General features: G+C 40.6%; 1 protein-coding gene and 1 pseudogene across 10 annotated transcripts in view; one reads left to right on the plus strand and one right to left on the minus strand.

The window, feature by feature from the left end:
* CRACD (capping protein inhibiting regulator of actin dynamics) overlaps positions 1–20090 on the plus strand; it is a 258544-nt gene that overhangs the window by 32112 nt on the left and 206342 nt on the right. The window contains exon 1 of one of the 9 annotated variants that reach the window (XM_027597480.2): positions 8531–8600. The exons of the other annotated variants lie outside the window; for them this stretch is intronic. The gene's annotated coding sequence lies outside the window, so the exon portion shown is untranslated. Of the gene's footprint in view, positions 1–8530; positions 8601–20090 lie in introns of those variants that run through there. 9 annotated transcript variants of the gene reach the window in all.
* Positions 18868–19536, minus strand: LOC113924144 (annotated as a pseudogene). The gene has a single exon (XR_003520549.1). The product of XR_003520549.1 is annotated as a selenoprotein K-like (transcript).

Below are 20090 nucleotides of genomic sequence, written 5' to 3' on the forward strand. Positions count from 1 at the left end.
AGAAGAAGAAATGAGAACAGAAACAAAATGGAAGACCATGTGAAGGCACTCGTCTTCAGTAAAATGTATGCTCCATGTGAGCTGAGGCCTTTCTTATTCACCGTTCAGTTTTATAATCTTACTAATAAGTACCATTCACAAAGAAATTCATCCTTCCGTATCAATATCCAATTTGAACTTCAAAATTGCTCTATACGATGATTAGGTATTAAGATTCCTATAATATAGATGGCATCTGGGCCTTTATCTTGTCATTCCCTCTGCCTAGAAAGACACTTTCCTACACCTGCCCCTTTTCTCTGTTAAAATCTTTCAGCACCTGGCTTCCTCCAGGAGTCTTTCCTCGACCCTCCAACATGTGTCCTTAGCACTCAGTATTTCCTACCATGGTGCCAACAATACAGGGTTGTGATTGCCTGTTTATTATCTATTTCCTCTGCCAGACTGGCCTCCTGTGAGTGGGGACTCTTGTCTTCCATCATGTATTTCCGGCATCCAGCAGAATGCCAGGATATTTTGTTGATTGATGAATCAGATCATAGAGCTAATAACTTGAACTTAGTTTGTTTAGCATCTAAATTTGGTTCTTTCTCAACGGTACCATGCTGCTCTAATAATTCATCTGAGTTATTTGTCGTAATGGATGTGGTTTTATGTCTGAATACAGAGGAATGCTGGTGGGTTCTGTCCTCTGCACTATGCTAGAGGCCTCTCTCACACTCTTGACAATGTGGTGTGTGTGTGTGTGTATGTGTGATGGGAATAAAGTACACCTTGACTTGTTTCATACCACAGTGAGAAAGCCTCCTGGAAGTCCTTTTATAGTTTTTCAGTAACCTCTTATTAGAGATTGTGATGCAAACGGATTCTCCCCTCTTCCAGCAGTTGCTAGAGATGGGTATTGACACTATTTATGGTGTAACACGAAGTTAACAAAGCTGAATTCATATTATATGTACACCTGGGTCTTAATTGTTTCATTTCTTTTTTTCACATAGACTTCGATGGTGTTAGGTCCTGGGATACAACGGTGAATAGGAAAGGCCTCCACTCACGTGGAGCATACAATTTATTAAAGGGTAGTTATGAAAACAGATGAATTCTACCACAGTGGGGTAGTGCTGTAGCAGAGATAGGGACAGAATGCTGTGAGGCCTGATGGGCTCTGCAGCTGCTCTTCCCTGGGGGGTATTTTGGGAAGTCATCATTTATGAGCTGGGTTTTGAAAGGAGAGTAGGAATTTGTCAGATGAAAAGAGGGTAAGAAATATACAAAGGCATGAATCTATGGAAAGATCTGGTCTAAAAATGAATATATATATGGTAAAGAGTTGAAAAAGGAATATCTCCAAATCAGTAGTTGGTGTTTTATGGTTGTGGAATTATGAGTAGGTTTCCCTCTTTCTTTTTCAGAATTAACTTTAATGTTGTTGCTCTATTGTTTTTATAACAAAATAAAATGAAATAGAAGCCTATGACTTGTAGCAGAGTATTAGAGTGAATTAGTGTATTTCCTATTGCTTGTATTTGTACTTAATTTTTAATATCCAGATTAAAAAACTGGTAATGCCCAATTGACTACATTGTTATTAGGTTTTTAGGAGAAGGCGCAGAACAGGATACCATTTGGTTCCTTTTTTGATAAACAGACCCCAAGTTTCCTTCTCTCTTGAGTTTCCATTGACTGGGTCTCATCTGGGAGGCCAGGATAGGCCTGGTGGTGGTGGGGGGAGGGCAGGGAAAATGTGACTGTAGCCTTGTTGAGCAGAGAGCTTACCCTGCATTAAATTAGTAGAGTGCATTCAACTTAGAAGGTGAGATGGAAAGGTCTGGCTAGGAGGGATCTGGGAGAGAGCCGTTGATTTTAGTTACAAGAGAAGTATCCACAGATGGAACTTTCAGAGGCACCGCAGGTCCAGAGAGTGGAGCAAGAAACACTGAGCAGGTCAAGTCGGGCTGTACAGGAAAGGAAGTCTGCAGACACTTGGCTGGTGGTGGAAGGTTCTTTTATGTGCAGTCCAGCGAGTCTTACCAGGGCAGGGGAAGCCATTTACAGGCACCGTGCCGGATCTAACACTGGGCTCTGGAGGTTTTCCCAAAGCAACTTTAGAGTGAGGCTGGGTAGGCCTCTCTTCAGTTTATTGATGATTACAACAGACTTGAAAGTTGTGTGTGTGTGTGTGTGTGTGTGTGTGTGTGTGTGTGTAAAGATGTCTCTTTTCTGATTTTATTTGTGGAAGGAAGATTTTTTAAAAAGATTTTTAATTACTTCATATTTAAATCATCACATTTTTTTTCCCCTTCAGAGGATATTTTTCTTTGTCCCTTTTGCCTAGCAATTGTTTGTTTCATCTGGGTCAAAACCAAACTTATTTCTAATGTCTTTTTTTTTTTTTTAAAGTAAGTTCTACACCCAACATGGGACTTGAACTCATGACCTTGAGATCAAGAGTCACATGCTGTATGGACTGAGCCAGCCAGGTGTCCCTCTAATGTCCTTTTAATAATTTTTTCTTTTAATCTTTTTTCTCTTTTTTGTTTTTTAAAAGATTTATTTATTTATTTATTTGACAGAGAGAGACACAGCAAAGAGAGGGAACACAAGCAGGGGGAGAGGGAGAGGGAGAAGCAGGCTTCCCGCCGAGCAGGGAGCCCAACATGGGGCTTGATCCCAGGGCCCTGGGACCATGACCTGAGCCGAAGGCACATGCTTAACGACTGAGCCACCCAGGCGCCCCATTCTTTCTCTTTTTTAAAAATGTAAAAACTTCAACTATGCAATAGGAGAGTTTTCTTTTTCCCAGCAACACAAGGCAAGTGTAGGTTTACCATTTGAATAGTTTAATAATCTGAATGATCAAATCATGAGTACTAGGAGAGTGTCATGGGTAGGGACAGGAGAGGCAGGGTAAGGACAATTGCAGCCTGGAAGCACTGTTTTCTAATGACTTATAATTGGTGTTATTAGATAAGTATTTAATATATTAAAATACCTTTCAGAACTACATTAAAAGAAATGGTAGTAAAGAACAGGAAGCAATTACCTCAAAATGAAAACATTTGCTGGACATATCATCATTCATCTGGCCCATAAAATACTGTTTTTTTCAGAGATGGTTTAAAAATTCTAAATTATCTTACATTATTTGTAGGCAACCAAGTACATTGGATCTGATATTAAATTGCAGCAGATTTTCTCTTGTCCTAAGGGCCTGCTGTGGCATAACTCCGAAGATCAGATGTCACCTCTGCCTGAGAAGTCCTACATAATTTTTAATTTTTCTGTAGTGCTTTACAATGCACACATGTTACTACGTGGGTGATTAAAGATTGTCAGATACTCTCTGATTATAAACTGAAGAGTGGCTTCCACTTTCATAGAACCTCCTTTGAACTTGAGTATAGTGCATACTCTGGTAAATAGTGGTGGTTTGCCAACTCATTAATAAGGTCAGTTTTCTAGATGATATAGTTACAAAATGCAGGCCCTTCTCTCATCAACAGATAGTTTCAGTAGCAAAGTCAAAGTGGTAAGACTTAAAATATTTATTACTTTTTTTATTTTTAAGTAGGCTCCATGCCCAGGGTGGAGCCCAATGCGGGGCTTGAACTCATGACCCTGAGATCAAGACCTGAGTTGAGATCAACATTTGGATCCCCAACAAACTGAGCCACCCAGGCACCCCAATATTTATTACTTTTAAAAGCACCCATCCATGGGGCACCTAGGTGGCTCAGTTGGTAAAGCGTCTGATTATTTCGGCTCAGGTGATAATCTCAAGGTTGTGAGATTGAGCCCTGCATGAGGCTCTGTACTGGGTGTGGAGCCTGCTTAAGATTCTCTCTCTCCCTCTTTGTCTGCTCGCCCTTCCTCTCTAAAAAATAAAAAATAAAGCACCCCATCCTATAATGGCCAGCAACCAGCACACCACACCTTTTTCAAAAAAGACAATGATATATTTAGAGATGCCCTTTTCTTAAAAAAAAAAAAAATCCTAAAATGTTTTATTTCTCAAGCTACATTAGATCTTTACAGCATTTTCTCTCTTATCCCAGTTATCTAATTTCCTTAGATCAAATTAAACCGCTGCATGATGTCTTCTCTTCAAATTCTTTAATAACAACAACATTTTGTACTTAGCACTACTTTGCCTAAGACCCACCTAGATGAACTATGGAGAGTGTATCACATATAGTTTTATTTTTAATGATCACGGTACCTGTTCAGGGTGACAGCTAGAAATTCAAAGATCTCATTGAAATAGAATGCTCAGGTAAAAGGACTGATTGGTTTTCTGATAAAAACATTTTTTGTTTCCTACCTTTATTCATTCAGCTGTAGGAGGTACATATTTAATATTTGTGGCATAATGATGACATCATGAAAAGTTAAATGATGTTAATTTAAAGCATCAGTATAATAGATTTAACAAGACATTAAGAGTCAAATTAATGCTATGAAGTCATAGAGGAAAAATGTTTTGGCTAGATGAAAAGGGAGGGCTTTGGGAGGATGTGGGATTTTTTTGTTCATCCATCCATTCATCACATGTTTATTGAGAGCTTACTAAGTTCTTTCTTGGAACCTTTCTATGTGTTGGGACTAGAGCAGTGGACAGGATTCAGTAGTTCTCTGCTCTTGAAGTGTTTACATTCTGGTGGGAGAACAAGACACAAAGAGAAAAAATGAATTTAATAAGAAATATCTGAAGATGGCCCTGCAGGGGGCACCTGGGTGGCTTAGTCAGTTAAGCGTCTGCCTTCAGCTCAGGTCATGATCCCAAGGGTCCTTGGATCTAGCTCCATGTTGTCAGGCTCCCTGCTCAGTGGGGAGTCTGCGTCTCCCTCTCCTCCCTACTTGTGCTCTCTCTTATTATCTCTCCTCTCTCTCAAAGAAATAAAATCTTAAAAAAAAAAAAAAAAATGGCCCTGAGGAACTTTAATACAGCGTGCTCTGATAGAGTGTCTTGAGAGGAGGATACTTTAGATTGTTGGCCAATATAGTCTGCTTTAAAGGGGTGACATTTAAGCTGAGACCTGAATGACAAGAAGAAACCAGCCATCCTGTGATCTGGACATTACAGGCAGAGGGGCAGCCAGTGCCCAGACCCTTCGGCAGAAGGAAGCTTGATCTGTTGGAGGGACAAAAAGATGAGATCAGAAAGGGTGGTAGGGACCAGATCATGTAGGACATGTAGGACTTCTTTTTTTTTTTTTTTTTGATGAGTTTGGATTTAATGCTAATTGTAGTGGTAAGGCATGGGAGGGCTTTAAGCAAAGGAGGGCCATGAACTCGTTAATTTTTAAAAATTTCATTCCGGATGCTGTGTAAAGAATGGATTTAAGGAAGGCAAGAGCAGAAGCGGGGGTACTAAGGAGTGGTGACTGTAGAAGTCTAAGCAGGAAACTTCGCTGTCTTTTACGAGGAGGGTGGCGGGGGATGCAGTGAAGTGGATGAACTTGGGATGTGTTTTGGTATAGAGTCTGTAGGACCTACTAATGGATTTGAAATGGGACATGGAGAAAATAGAAATCAGGGATGACTTGTAGGTTTCTGGCTAAGCAACTGGGTAAATGATGGTGAACTTTAAAGAAAGACTTGGATTTAGAGGGAAGGAGCCAGGAATTTCAGTTATGGAGGTACAAAAGACATGGCTTATGGAGTAGGCATTTTAGATTGGGTAAAAACAAAGTTTTTACGCAATGCTTCCAAGAACAGAGGACATCAAATTCTCCTTGATAAACTAAAAACTATTATAAATGAATAGTTTTTCTCTTACATCATGAGTTGTCAGGAGAAGTAGACCAGGAAGTTTGGGAAAATAAAAAAAGAGTAGAAAATAGAAACAAGAATAAGCAGGTCAGAGAAAGACATAGAGATGGAGAGGTACAGAAAGAAAAATTACAGACAAAACAAGACAGACACTCAGAATTACAGACACAAAGGACATGCGTATCTGCAGAGATTCTGCATTCTCCTGTGTTCTACACCTAGAGCTAAAGAGAGATAAAGGAGGCAGTTGGAAAGGAGGTCAGAACACTTTTCCTTTATTGTAATTTACTATAGAAGTGATACCAAGATACTGGCCAAAAGCAAATGAGACCAAAGCCTTTCCAAAGTAGAAAAATTGCCTTTATTCCTTTTTTTTTTTTTTTTTTTTGCTATTTAGAGAGGATCTTGCACCCTGAAATTTGTCCAGGATGAAAATGGTTTTTATAGTTTGTTATTAGCTAAGTGGCAGGTTGAATAATGATCTGAAAAATATATCAGTAGCAAAGCACAATTACTCACTTTTGTAAAGAAAGGAGACACCCGAAAGGGGTTCTTTCTCCTTAATGGAAAAAGTGACAAATTAACTTTCAGTTATTGGGTAGAGTTGAGCTATGAGAAGAAACACGTAAACAAATACGCAGTGAATATGTACATACATTCTACATCATACCATACTCTAAGCCCACCTAAATTTCTTGATGTAATAGTCTCCATTTAGAATAGAAAAACACTTTGAGATTTTTGTTTGATTATTGTAAATAGGATCTCATTCATCCTAGACCCAAAGATTATTTTCTTTAAAATTGGTTATTGGTTAAAATCTGTTTACTAGAATTCCACAAGAACCTACAAATGAATCAGTTCAGCAAGAAGATGTGAGTGACAAGATTTTAGATAAGTGTATTATTAGAAGGCTAAGAAAATAAAATGCTACGTGTACTGTAAGGGGAGCTATATCACCAGGACCTCCACTCTCCTTCCCTCCAAAAGGCCTGTGAAACTCTTATCACAAATAATAAAAATAATTGAGAGAGTTTAAGCTATGGAACTACACTGGGCTGAACAGTCAGGAAATATGTATGGCTGAGGATTTTCTCTCTTTGCTTTTTTTTTTTTAAAGATTAAAAAAAAAATTTTTTTTTTTTTTTAAGTAATCTCTACACCCAGTGTGGATCTCGAACTTAAAGCCCCGAGATCATCAGTCTCCTGCTCCACAGACTGAGCCAGCCAGGTGCCCCAGGATTTTTCTTTTTATCTCTCCTCTTTCCTCCTTCTCTCTGTCCCTCCCTCTTTCTCTCTTTCTTCCTTTTTTTTTTTTTAAATTCTTAAATTTCCTCAAGAGGACAGGCGGAGGACCCTTAATTAAAACATTACACATGGTTCTGTTATTCATGAATATGTCCTAGTATTTCTGTGAAAAAACTGGGCTAGATTTCTAAAATCTATTTTAACATTCTGAAATAATACTGTGAAACTTTCATTTACCCTCTTTTCCTGGCTTTTTGCCTTTTAGGATATTTATGATGATGTTAATACTGTTAGCATCAGGGTCAGCTCTGCTGGCTTCAGGACAGAATGAAGCCATGGGCACTGAGAAATGTCTGACGGGATGACTGGGGATGTGTTATGATTTATACAGACAGACAAATTATCCCTGCCTTTTGTTCGTGAATGAAATTAAATGTGTGCCACAGAGGAGTTCTGTATGAATGGTCGCTCAGGATAGAGAGCTACAACAAGACAGTAGTCTAGTTTGTTAGTATGGAAAGTTTTATGTAGGAAGTATTACTGTTGGAGTTTTCCTTGGAAGTTTCAAGGTGAGTTTTGATGAGTACATATAACTTGTAATGGTGAATGGATTACATATGAGGCAACTGTCTTAAGTATTGAAAGAGAGACATTTTGACTTGAATTACCACTTATCCCACATAGCAGCTGGTGCCTACGGGTTGTCACATAGCTGTGCAGTTTGGTTTTATGCAAGAATATGGGTGGCTAGACTGGAGTGCTGGTGCTTTCTTGGCCAAGAACAAGGCATACTTCCTGACATACCTTCTCTGCAAACACTCTAGCCCAGGTGACAGATATTAGAATAGATTTTAGGAGGCACCTTAAGAGGAAAAGATGAGGGATGCCTGGGTGGCTCAGTGGGTTAAGCGTCTGCCTTCAGCTCAGGTCATGATTACAGGGTCCTGGGATGGAGCCCCGAGTTGGGCTCCCTGCTCATTGGGGAGTCTGCTTCTCTCTCTCCCTCTGCCCTTCCCCCTACTTGTGCTCTCTAGCTAATAAAATCTTAAAAAAAAAAGGAGAGTAGAGAGAGTAGAGAGGGAGAATCTGAAAGATGTGTTGCCCCTCACTAAATATTTCCCTCCCATTTGATATTACTTAACCAGGAGTTCTTTTTTTTTTTTTAAGATTTTATTTATTTGACAGAGGGAGACACAGCAAGAGAGGGAACACAAGCAGGGGGAGTGGGAGAGGGAGAAGCAGGCTTCCCGCCGAGCAGGGAGCCCGATGTGGGGCTTGATCCCAGGACCCTGAGATCATGACCTGAGCCAAAGGCAGAGGCTTAACGACTGAGCCATCCAGGCGCCCCTCAACCAGGAGTTCTTAAAAAAATATATATAGTAGTAGTATTGTTATTTTAAAGTTTATTTATGTGGCTCTCATGAATACCCTGACAACTCCCTTTTTACCTCCAAGTGGGAGTCACTGCCGGTCCGTGTTTGGCTGATGGTTGCAGCAGCTCGGAGTGTGCTGGTTGGGAGAGCTCGCTGGACCCGGAGCCGAGGAGACGAATGTTGTGGAAGCTCTCCTGCTCATCAGCTGTATGTCCTCAAGAAAGTCTCTGCCTTGCTGGCGCCAGAGTCTAACAGAGTGTAACAGGGGTTGACAGCCCTTTTCTATAATAGACCAGAAAGTAAATATTTTAAGCTGCCCAGGCCACATATGGTCTCTGTTGAATACTCTACTTTGGTTTCACTTGTTTTGTTATAACCTTTAAAAAATATAAAAACCATTCTTAGCTCCTGAGCCATACAAAAGCAGGTTGTGGGCTGCATTTGGTTCCCTTGCCTTAGTTTGCTTGACCCCTGATCTATATACTAGAAAAGGAGTGGGGAGAAAAACAAAAAGGAATTTGAACTGGCAGTTTTTAGATGTAGGACTGTGAGCAACAGCAGGCTAAAGAGTAGATTCTGGGGGCAAGGGTTTTAGTTTGCTTGTGTTTTGTTTTAAATATGTATTTTCATGATATAATTTCTCTTGTAATTTCCTTGATTTTAAATTTGATTCCATTCTTATCCCCTATTCTTCTTCAGGTCTCCAGACATATTATTACTTACCATTCTGTAGTATTCCCCAAATTTCTTTTGGCATATAGATTGCTGGGAGAAGAAAACAGGTTAGAGGAATGGCTTTCTTTGCAGATGGAGATGTGACCTTTCGCTTACAGAAAGGGAAGTAGCCATTGTATTGCTCCTGGAGGCCTAAGCAAAGAAAAGAGTATTAAACAGGCAGACCCCAGCATCTCTGAATTCTGGGAGGGTCCTGGGAATGGCTGGGGGAGGCAGGGAGTGAATGTTAAGAAATACCCCAGTTCTTCCTTTCTGATAATGTTGAATGTTATTACTCCACTTAACCAACAGTCCAAAACTCTGTTTAGAGTCCCCTTAGCCCGTTTTGGAATGTGATGACATTTTGGTTTCCTGAAAGACAAGACCCCAAAGAGGGTGCACACTCCAGACCCCCTCACTTGCTCTCCACCTCCTCCCCCACCAATACACCCATGTCCTGTGCCCCCCTCCTACGTTTCTCCTCTTCTCTTCCACCTTACATGATTTCCACAGCAGTCAGGAGCTGTCCAGCCACCTCAGTTTCCTAGCATGGCCCACTGAGTTTCTCCACTGTGGCTTTTGGCAGATGCAGTTGGTGACTTGCATGTGGTCCAATTACTGACTTTGGCGCTTTGATTCCAGAACCACTTTGAACATTTTCCTTCTATCCTCAGGCAGGCACAGTGGACGAGAAAGCCTACACCAAGCTCTACTTTTTCACCTTCTGTTTACTTCTCCACTGCAGTAATTTGGTAATGGCTCCCTCCACTCCACAAAAATGCTCTCTCTGTCTCTTTTTTCCTTTGGAAGGCTCACTAGTGATTTTGGCACTGATGCACGGAATGGACACTTTTTCAGCCCTTTCCTAACTGAACATCTTTGTTGCGGGGATGCTGTTGGCCATTGGCACACGTTAAAATGCTTTATTACCAGGTTTCTTGGCTCCTTTTCATGCTTCTCGCTGCCCCTTCTCTTGCAGCAGCGCCCCTGTTTTACTTCCCACCCCTCTGTCCCCTGCCCCGTGATGTTGCAGTTTCCTGGGGTTCTTTCTAAAACCTTCTTCTCCTTTGTGCTCCCTTGAGATGGTTTCATTTATTTTTGAGGTGTTAACTGTCACCTCCGTGCTTGCAGCTGTCAAATGTGCATTCCATCCCTACCTTTTCCCATAACTTCACCCTCCTTTATCCAGATGCTTGGCAGACATAACGTCAAACTTACCCTAGTCCCTTCTCTTAATACCTGAAGCTCCTCTTTTATTCCCCATCTTAGTTACCCAAGTCACTCAGCCAGAAAGTATGAACATCTTCCTAGACCTACATGTTTCTCTTTTTTTAAAGAGCTTTCTAAAAAAAATTTTTATTTATTATTTTTTTAAAGATTTATTTATTAGAGAGTGTGAGAGCATGTGTGTATGCACAGGGGGAGGGGCGGAGGGGGAGGGAGAGAGAGAGAGGAAATCTCCCGCAGACTCCCTGCTGGGCGTGGAGCCCTACATGGGCTTGATCCCAGAACCCTGAGATAATGACCTGAGCTGAGATCAAGAGTCGGCTGCTTAAACGACTGAGTCACCCAGGCGCCCCTACATGTTTCTCTTTTGTTCGCTTCTTTCCCCACCTAATCATTTGGCAAATTCTGCTGATTTTATCTCTTAACTGATTCTCCTCTGCTTCCCTCCTCTCTACTACCACGTTACTAATTCAGGCTCTCATCACTCCTTTCCACATTTTATCCAGTTTTGTTTTTCTTAAATCCATCCTTCCGTGGGTAGCCATATCTGATATTCAAGCCTGCTGCCATGTCACATTCCTTCAGTTTCTTCAGTGGCCAACAATAAAACCCAGACTCCTTAACATGCCTACCAGACTCTCTATGATCTGGCTCCTCCACCTCTCCAGACGCATTTCCTTATAGTCTTTGTCCACTTTACCTTCTAGTCATGCCACATTCTTGGAGTTCCTGGAGCAGTACATTCACTTTCTTGTTTCCATGTCTTTTCTTGTGCTGCTTCTTTGTCCTGGCTCCTTCTGTGTGTCCTTCAGCACTCAGCTGAGATTCGTGCCCACATGTTAGGTATCCCTTTCTCTTACCACATTTATTGAAGTTACTTGTTGATATCTAGGTCTCCGTGGACTGGCACTCCTCCAAGACAAAGGAATCCTGTTTGTCCCTCCTTGAATCCCAAAGCCTTCCTCTCATTTAGCCCTACAACAACCGTGAGCAGTTGACATTATATCTGTTCTATGGGGGACAAAACTAAAGAGCAAAAGAAGCTAACTAAATATCTTCCTCTGTATCACGTAGCTGATGTAGCAGGAGTGCAGGGGTTCTGTCAGTATTTACACGGACTAGTTACACATTCAGAATGAAACAATAACTTGCAGTGATCGTAAGTTAAAGAAATACTGACATTATCTTGTGATTTTGGGGACAATGGAAAGAACAGTAGATTTAGTATCAAAGACCTAGGTTAAAATATTGTTTTAGCCATTTCTAGCCAAACTGATTGATGCCAAGTTACCTCCTCTGAGCTTTGCCTCATCTTCAAAGTGGGCATGGTAATAGTTGGACAAGTCCTGTGTGTGCAAGTGCTTTGTAAGGGCTGTTCAAATGTAATACAAATACGACTTCTTACTTAGCTTTTCATTTGAGTTAACAAATACAGATAACGCCTCAGAGAACAGATTCTGGCCAAGTTACTTTTGTTTTTTCATGGTATTGTACCTCAGCCTCTTCACTTACAAATTAGAAATATTTTCCTCTAGTTTTGAGGAACAAATGAATTCATGTCTATGATCACCAGGAGAGTGCAGCTTTTAGAATGCCCTGTGCAAGTTTGGGAGTACAAACGTACATGCCTTGGAAAGCTCCTGCCTTAACTTGAAGTCGGATGTCCTGTGCCAGATAAATTGGGTCAGTCTGTAAGCGAAAGCTTGTATTGCTCCAGCCACGGAGCTTCTTATCCTGCCTTTTGTGCGAAGTAAACATGATGCTTCCCTCTCCCTCTCTGCTCTGTTGCTGCTTTTGTTACCGGAGGGTTCACTTTGCAGATTTTTTTTTTCTTGAGCCCTATCACTTTTCTTGATAGAATATCTGCTGAGGTTGCCACCTATGGGCATCATTTCCTGTAGGGAACCTAGCTTGTGTGTGTTCAAGAGTCATTCAGACAAAGTCGTTTTGGTGAGGGTATTACAGGATTTTATGGTCTGCAATGCTGGATTTCCAATTGAATTGCTCCAAGTGGCTACCTATAAGGGAGGAGGTTTTATTTCATGGGCTGATAGAGTTTCAGGTTATCACTAATTTGTATAAAAAGCTCTTAATGAGAAGTTTTACATTTACAGTATGTCTTCACCTGAAAATTTCATTTAAAAATAGTTTCATTTGGGGCACCTGGGTGGCTCAGTGGCTGAAGCGTCTGCCTTCAGCTCAGGTCATGATCCCAGGGTCCTGGAATCCAGCCCCACGGAGGGAGTCTGCTTCTCCCTCTCTTTCTGCCCCTCCCCCCACTCATGCTCATGTGCTTGCTCACTTTCTCTCAAATAAATAAATAAATAAAATCTTTAAAAATAAATAAAAATAGTTTTATTTATTTAACAGAAGTATTTTGAACAGCACCTATGTGCCAGAAACTACTCTGGTGAGAGGATTGAGTAGAGACACACATTCTACCTTTCTTGAGTTTATGACTTAGTCTGGAAGGTATACTTTAAATGGGTATAGTCACATGTGATGCCTATAATGACAAGGGAAATGCAGGGTTCAGGGAAGCTGTAATGGACTGTAGCTGGGGTCATCTGTCTGGCACCCCTTTTCTAGGATCACCACTTATACCCAGTCATCTACCCACTTATTGTTAAGGCATACCCATTGATGGGGTCACGGTTGATTGGTTCAAAGATGAGCACCTGTTAAGTCAGGCCAATAACTTCTCCTCTGGGAATTTTTGAAATGTAACAGAGTCAGGAAAGCCAAGGAATTTCTGGATGTCTAAACGGTAATGTGAAAGCATGGGAGCTCTTAGGGTCACCCTAAGGCCTGGAGGAGGGGAAGAAGCCCCAGTAAGAGAATGGGAGGAAATGAAATCTGAAACTCAGAGGTGTGGAAACCAGTGACAGATAGGAAGTTCTGGCAGCATTTGGGTTTCTGGTTAGAGTTCTTTGTGAGAATCCAGCCTGGGTACCCAGAATTTTTACAATAAATTTCCCTTTTTTTGCTTCAGGTAGTTTGGGTTGAATTTCTGTTGTATGACACCAGAGCAGTTTTGTCTGATACAGACGTGTATGGCTTGGGAACCTAACCCAAACTAAGGAATCAGGGAAAGCCACTGGCAACATATGTTTACACAGTGTTTTATTTTTGGTTAGATTCCCTGGGTTGCCCACAAATGATTGTTTAGCCCCTAGTGTAGCTAGAATTGGTTTTTATTTCTCCTTATAATGGATGGATTCATTCATTCATATTGAAGGCCTACTACGTTCTAGGGGTTATACTAGGCATTGGGGAAGTAAAAATATTTACAAAGCACTGGGCCTCTGAGGAGCATTTGCTCTCTACTAAACCTCTTACTGATGTCGTCATATGCTCATGTGTCATATGCTGTGTATGTCATATGCAAACATGGACTAGTCTGTGGAACTAACTTCTGTATGACATTATGTCTATGGTAAATGCGTTTCCTACTTGGGAGAATTTGTGCCCTTTGGCTATTGCAGTTCATTAATGCAATGAATATTTTTTGAATACCTTTTGTGTGTCAGGTACTGTTCCAAGCTCTGGAAACAGTGATGAAAAAAGGCTCTGCTGTCATGGAGCTTAAATTTTCGTTGGGGGAGGTGGGCACTAAACAGTGAACAAATAAATGAACAGAAAATTTACTCAATGGCATATGCCATGAAGAAAAATAAAACAAGGGCTCCTGGGTGGTGCAGCCAGCTAAGCGTCTGATTCTTGGTTTCAGCTCAGGTTGTGATCTCAGGGTCATGCGATCAAGCCCTGAGTCAGGCTTTGCTCCAAGCACAGATTCAGAGAGTCGTCTTCAGATTCTCTCTCTCCCTCTACCCATCCCACTTGTGCTCTCTCTCTCAAATAAACAAATCTTTAAAAAGAAACAGAAAAGAGGATGCTGTGGACAAGGGTGACTGGGAAGGGGCAGTGGAGAGTGACTTTGTGGTCAGAGAAGACATCACTATAGGGTACTTTTCAGGGGAAATGCACCTGACTCAGGGAAAGAAGGAAACAGGGTACTTCCAGAAATGTGCTTCTCCATACCACCAGATGTGAGATGGGGAGTACTGGTTAGTCCTGGGCCCTGAGGAGCAGTCTCTTTGGTATAGGCCTGGACTGGCTAGTAGCAGCAGGTGGCAATCGAGCACTGAACATGACTTGTCCAAATGAAAATGTTCAGTAAGGGTAAAATGTACACTGGATCCTGAAGCCTTAGCATGAAAAAAAAGTATTAATATTGATTACACAATGAATTGATAATATTTTGGCATAATTCTTATATAAAATATATGATTAAATTTCACTTGTTTACTTTTACTTTTTTAATGTGACTGCTAGAAAATTCAAAATTAAGTCTGTGACTCATGTTGTTTTTCTGTTGGACAGCACTGGTATAGATGAATTAGCCAGTGCTTTGGACTTAGACTGATGGCGGTTTGAGTACTTACTAGGGTTTTGTAGTAGTTTTCTGTATTTGTTTATTTTATTGTGGACGGTTTACTTGATTCTTCGCAGTTTTCATCTATTCAGTGGAGCTAATCATACTGTCTTGTAGAGTTGTTTTGAGGATTAAATCAGATTTGGTAGAGTGCCTCCTGTGTGCCAGGCCTGGGAAATCATGCTGGCCGCTAATTTAGAAATGTTAGTTCCTTCCCCCAGTCTGTGATGTGACGTAAGTTAGTCATGTCTGCCTGTGGGTACTTGAAAGTATTTGGAACTAAGGAGTGACTGTGTTGAGAAATTGCTGTGCAAGTTTATGATACTATATTAATTTGCATTTTTGCTTTATAATTATTCTTATCTTACAAATAAAGAGATTTTATTATAGCTAGGTTGGCCTTGTAGAGTTCCGTAGGCATGTAGAACCTGGCCTCACGTTTCCTGCCTCCCGGCTAACTATCCTTCCTTTAAATGACTGTGTTTTTCTCCACAAGGTAGGTGAGTTCTTCCATTAGAAGCCCTGACTAGGAATTCTGGTGCCAGATTCCATGCCAAAATGACGCCTTGTCTTCTGAATGTTTTTGATACTCTTGTTATACAGAAGTGATAATACCAGAATCTTGAAGACCTTGTTTATGCTTCAAGAGATTAGGTAACCAGAAGCCCTTCTGGCCCAAGGCCATGTACGATAGTGATTGGTTGGAAGAAAATGCTGATGCCTTTTTTTGTGGCGGGAACACAAAGGTTTTTCCTTCCCAGGTGGTCTCTGTCTGTCAGTAATGTATGCACTTTGGCTGGCGGGCCCTGGGCTTCAGGTTTGGGACACTGGCAATTAAGATGATTTAGTTCCAATAAAGAAACTTTAAAATTGTATCATTCGGAAGACTGAATTTGGCTCCTTGTTAAAATCAGAAGTCAGTTGCATAGCATGGAAAGGTTTGCTTAAATTTTAGTTCAAGTATTATTTATTGACCCTAATATTAGAAAAACGGTTTGCTATCTTTTTTTGTTTTTTTAAGATTTATTTTTGAGAGAGGGAGCACATGCACACAAGGATGAGGTAGGGAAAGAGCAGAGGGAGAGAGAGAGAGAATCTCAAGCAGACTCCCTGCTGAGCATGGAGACCCACATGGGGCTTCATTTCCCAACCCTGAGATCATGACCTGAGCCAAAATCAAGAGTCGGTTGCTTAACCGACTGAGCCACCCAGGCGCCCCAATGGTTTGCTATCTTATTAAATATCTAAGGGATTTGAAAATTGTATTTGGAAGACAACTATTTTAAATGCAGTGAAAACTGGCTGGTTTATAGATAATATGTTTTCTTCCAATAATTACTTGCTTCTTTTGAATCCTTGTGTCTCAAGTTGCTTATACCACCTCCCCAGCAGGTCATAATAATGTTTGCAACTCCACTCCATTGGCCACTGCAGTCTTTTGGTTGGAAATGTAGGCATAGGAAAATATAGAAGAAATTTATATAATGATCTATGTATATATATTCACTTATATGTATTCCAGAATTCCATATACATTTAACAGAATTATCTGAAATCTTAAAAATTGCTTTTTTTAATAATAAAAGCAAAGAAATGTAATTTATTTTGTGTACCAATTTATATATGCACCAGTAAAGGAAGAGGTACAATTTATCTACATCCTTACCACCACTCATTATTGACAGCTTGATTGTTGCCCATTTCATGAGTATAAAATTATATTTTTTAGGATTATTGACCTGTTGAATCTCCCCCTCTGTGAGTTGCCCCATCATCAGTGTTGTTCATTTTCCAATTATTGTGTTTGGGTTTTGTTTTTTTCTTTTCAATTTCAAGGAAGTCTTTATATATTGTGGATCTTCTCTCTATCAGTTCTTTGTCTTTTAGCTTTGTTCATACTGTCTTCAGCCAGGAAGAAGTAAGGAAACTTAACAGTTTTGTCCTTTGTGATTGGTACTTTCTGTTTCTTTCTTTTTTTTTTTTTTTTTAAAGATTTTATTTATTCATGAGAGAGAGAGAGAGAGGCAGAGGGAGAAGCAGGCTCCCAAGGAGCAGGGAGCCCGATGCGGGACTCGATCCCAGGACCCCGGGATCATGACCCGAGCCGAAAGCAGACGCTTAACCATCTGAGCCACCCAGGCGCCCTGTTTCTTTTTTTAAAAATGGCATAAAGCTATATGTGCATTGAGAATGATATTTTAAACAAGATGTTAAAATGTATAAAATAAAAATAATCTAACTTATAAGGGATACTTTGATGTCTGCATGGAGAATAATAGTGAGAGGGCAGAGACCAGGTAGGAGGCTCTTGCTTATACAGTTGAAATATAATGGTGTTATGGAGTAGTGAGAAGTAGCCAGGTTTTAGATATGTTTTTATATATTTCATATTTTTCAAAAGTAGAACAAACAAAATTTGGTAATGGATTGGATGTGGAAGGTGAGAGAAAGAGGAGAGTCAAGGATGATGCTAAAGTTTTCTTTCTGAGCTATTGGAAAGTTGGAGTTGCTATTTATTGAGATGGGGAAGACTGGAAGGAGCCAAGTTTGGAGAGGAAGGTCAGAGGTTCATCTTTGGACATATTACATTTGAAATGTCTATTAGATATTCAAGTAGAGTTGGTAGAGGATGTAGAGAAATATGTGAGGCTGGAGTTCAGGGGAGAGAGCCAAGTTGGAAATATACATTCAGGAAGTATCAGCATATAGTTGATATTTAAAGCTTTGAGACTGGTTGAAGTTACCCAGGGAATGAGTATAAATTATGAGAGGAAGAGACTCAAGGACTGAGCCCTGGACTACTTCAATGTTTAGAGGCTTGGGATATGAGGACTCAGCAGAGACTGAGAAGGTCTCCATTGAGGTAGTGATGATGAAGTTCTGGAGCCAAGAGAATATAGTGTTTCAAGAAAGGAAGGAGCAATCCACTGCGTGTGATGATGCTGACAGGAAAAGGATGATGAGGACTGAGAGTTGACCATTGGATTTAGCCATATGAATGTCATCGGTGACACAGACAAGAGCAGTTCAGTGGAATGGTGGTGGAGACAGACTTACTGGAATGGGTTTAAGGGATAGTAGAAGGAGTTGAATTGGAGACAGCAAATAGAGATAGCTTTTTGAGTTTTGCTGTAATGTAGAGCAGAGAAATGGGACAGAAGCTATAAATGGAAACAAGAGAGTTTTTTTTAAGATGGGAAATATAACATGCTCATATGTTCCAACATATGCCAATGGATGCTTGAGTGAGAAAATTAATGATGTAGGAAAAGTGGGGAGAATTGCTGGAGCTTTCCTCTTGAGTGGCCAAGAGTGGATGAAGTCTCATGTACAAAGTGGAGTGGTTGGCCTACGGAAAATGGAAACATCATTCACAGTAGTAGGAGGGAAGAAAGAATACCATACATGGGCCCAGCTACAGAGAAGTAAGTGGATGCAGTGGTGAGAGCTTGTGGAAGTTCTCATCTGATTGTCTCTATTCCATTGGCCAAGGTTGGCGGGGGTTTCAGGGGAGGCCCTGTTGGAGGTTTGAGGAAAGAGAGTATGGTATGGAATAGAGGTCTAGGAGAGTGGAAGAATGGGTAGTATGGTAGTATATTAGGATTGTCTGACTCTGCCAGGGACTCTGTTGCTTGAGTTTTGTGGTCATGAATTGAAAAGGTGACCCATCTAGTTGAGTGTGTTTTTCTGGCCATGTTCAGAAACACTGGTACAGTTGTGGGAGAGGTAAGGATTGGGTTTAGCTAGTTTAAGTACTTTGACAGGATGAATAGGATGAAATGAGAAGTGTGGGCTTAGGGATGTGAAAGTGTATGCAAGGAAGTGATGATTACAATGGGCCATGGATCTAAGCTGGCTAAAAAGAAATTAGAGAACAAGAAAATAGTGAATGATGGTAAAAAAGGTATGGGATCAATGGCTTGCAGGAACAGGGTGTGGGGGGGGGTCAAGGAATTGTTAGAGATATTTGAAGGGAGAAAAGGAAGTGATAGAGAATTGGATTGAAGGGTTGCTGTTGTTGATAATTTTAGGGAAGTGGCAATTTCATTTCTGATCTGATTTTTAGTTAGCAATTATTATTATTTTTATTTTTTTTTTACTGAATACACAACCTTTTATTTTTCTTCAAATCTGGAGTTTTTTAATTATACAAAGATGAGAAGTCAAGTTCTGTAACCTAAAAATATTTACTTATTAAAACTACATTAATACTTTCATAAACCATACAAAATGATGAGACAAACATGTACATTTATAGAACTGCATGTCAGTCATGCCAGATCCCTGGGGAGGGAATTCCCAGCACGACCTCATTTGTCTGTGAGGACACAGAGCAATCCTTGTTCAGGCATACCCATTCAATTCCTTGTTCAGCATGGTTAGTGCTCTACTTCTTGATGGTTTCCCTCAGTTATGAATGTGCATGTCCACTTGTCTGCTTCCTAGAGCAGACATTTACCTTCCTCATCCACCAGCCATTGGAGGAGGACTAGGGCCACATAGATGATTAATTCGACCCATTCTTCTGGGAGGGTTGCCTGGTGGCCCTCTTCCATCATCATATCTGGAATCAGAGGAGTTTCCATATCCTCTTCTCTTTTTCACATCTTGCTGAAGCAGAGTCTTGAAAAACAAAACCACAAACTCTGCTATTCCCCAGAAGAAATCTGTTATCAAAGATAATCTCCATGGGGACTGACTCCGGCTGTCCAATACTTGTCCATTTGAGATGTAAACCATCTTTACGCCGTGTTCCCGTCTTCTGGAGCAACTCTAGTTGGCAATTATTTTAAGGAATGATCTTTCACCTATTCTTCCCACAGTTGTTAATATTCTATACATCAACACTTTAATTTCTCTAAAAGAACCTAAAATAAAATTGTATGTTTGTTTAGTTTTCAAACCATGAACGTTTTGCTGGGCTTTCCTGGTCCTTTAGAATATTTTTTTCTTTAGATTTTATTTATTTATTTATTTGAGAGAGAGTGCATGCGCGCGTGCACACACACACGTGCACACGTTGAGTTGGGGGAAGGGCAAAGGCAGAGAATCTCAGGCAGATTTTGTGCTGAGCATGGAGCCTGATGCAGGGCTTGATCTCATGACCCTGAGATCATGACGTGGGCCGAAACTGAGAGTTGGATTCTTAACGACTGAGCCACCCAGGCGCCCCAAAATATTTTTTTAAATGCTCTTTAGCAAGTCTAGTGAACTTCCAGTTTAAAGTTCTGGTACTTTAAGCTGTCTTTGCACATTGACTTGATGAATGTTTTATTGCAGCACACATAGAGTGCCTTAGTAAAGTTACTTTGAAATTGAAG

This window comes from Zalophus californianus, chromosome 2, assembly GCF_009762305.2.
Source record: "Zalophus californianus isolate mZalCal1 chromosome 2, mZalCal1.pri.v2, whole genome shotgun sequence".
Lineage (NCBI taxonomy): Eukaryota > Metazoa > Chordata > Mammalia > Carnivora > Otariidae > Zalophus > Zalophus californianus.